This window comes from Lepidothrix coronata, unplaced genomic scaffold (genome assembly GCF_001604755.1).
Source record: "Lepidothrix coronata isolate B3197 unplaced genomic scaffold, Lepidothrix_coronata-1.0 Scaffold4584, whole genome shotgun sequence".
In the NCBI taxonomy this organism is placed as follows: Eukaryota; Metazoa; Chordata; class Aves; order Passeriformes; family Pipridae; genus Lepidothrix; species Lepidothrix coronata.
Window position 1 is genome coordinate 1 of NW_016694764.1, and position 936 is coordinate 936.

The window sequence follows — 936 nt, forward strand, 5'->3', positions numbered from 1 at the left end:
CCAGGGCCACCTCCACCCCCTGGGCTTCTGTCACCGGGCCCTTCCGGCCCATCACCTGAGGGGACAAACTCCTGTCACCCCCCTGTCACCTCACGACACACCCCTGTCACCCCAGGGCCACCTCCACCCCCTGGGCCTCCGTCACCGGGCCCTTCCAGCCCATCACCTGAGGGGACACGGCCCTGTCACCCCCCTGTCACCTACTCCTGTCACCCCAGGGCCACCTCCACCCCCTGGGCCTTTGTCACCGGGCCTTTGAGGCCCATCACCTGAGGGGACAAACTCCTGTCACCCCCCTGTCACCTACTCCTGTCACCCCAGGGACACCTCCACCCCCTGGGCCTCCACAACCGGGCCCTTCCGGCCCATCACCTGAGGGGACAAACTCCTGTCACCCCCCTGTCACCTACTCCTGTCACCCCAGGGACATCTTCACCCCCTGGGCCTCCGTCACCGGGCCTTTGAGGCCCATCACCTGAGGGGACAAAGTCACCACTGTCACCCCCCTGTCACCCCCCTGTCACCTCAGGGCCACCTCCACCCCCTGGGCCTCCGTCACGGGCCCCTTCCGGTCCATAACCTGAGGGGACACGGCCCTGTCACCCCCCTGTCACCCCATCAGGCCCTTCCGGCCCATCACCTCAGGGGACACAGCCCTATCACCCCCCTGTCACCTACTCCTGTCACCCCAGGGCCACCTCCACCCCCTGGGCCTCTGTCACCGGGCCCTTCCGGCCCATCACCTGAGGGGACAAACTCCCGTCACCCCCCTGTCACCTACTCCTGTCACCCCAGGGACATCTTCACCCCCTGGGCCTCTGTCACCGGGCCTTTGAGGCCCATCACCTGAGGGGACCCGGCCCTGTCAGCCCCGTCACCCAGTCCTGTCACCCACCCCTGTCACCCCCTTGGCACCCCAGGGCCACCTCTGGGGGG

General features: G+C 68.1%; 1 long non-coding RNA gene across 2 annotated transcripts; it reads right to left on the reverse strand.

Annotated features, from left to right (window-relative positions):
- Window positions 1-6: 6 nt before the first annotated feature.
- LOC108492034 lies at window positions 7-769 on the reverse strand. Of its 2 annotated transcripts, none has more exons than XR_001872993.1 (3): window positions 744-769; window positions 525-640; window positions 7-406 (listed from the first exon to the last, which is right to left on the reverse strand). It is a non-coding gene; the product is annotated as an uncharacterized LOC108492034 (long non-coding RNA). The 2 variants fall into 2 exon arrangements; XR_001872992.1 differs by having other exon boundaries at window positions 7-303; window positions 514-640.
- Window positions 770-936: the final 167 nt, after the last annotated feature.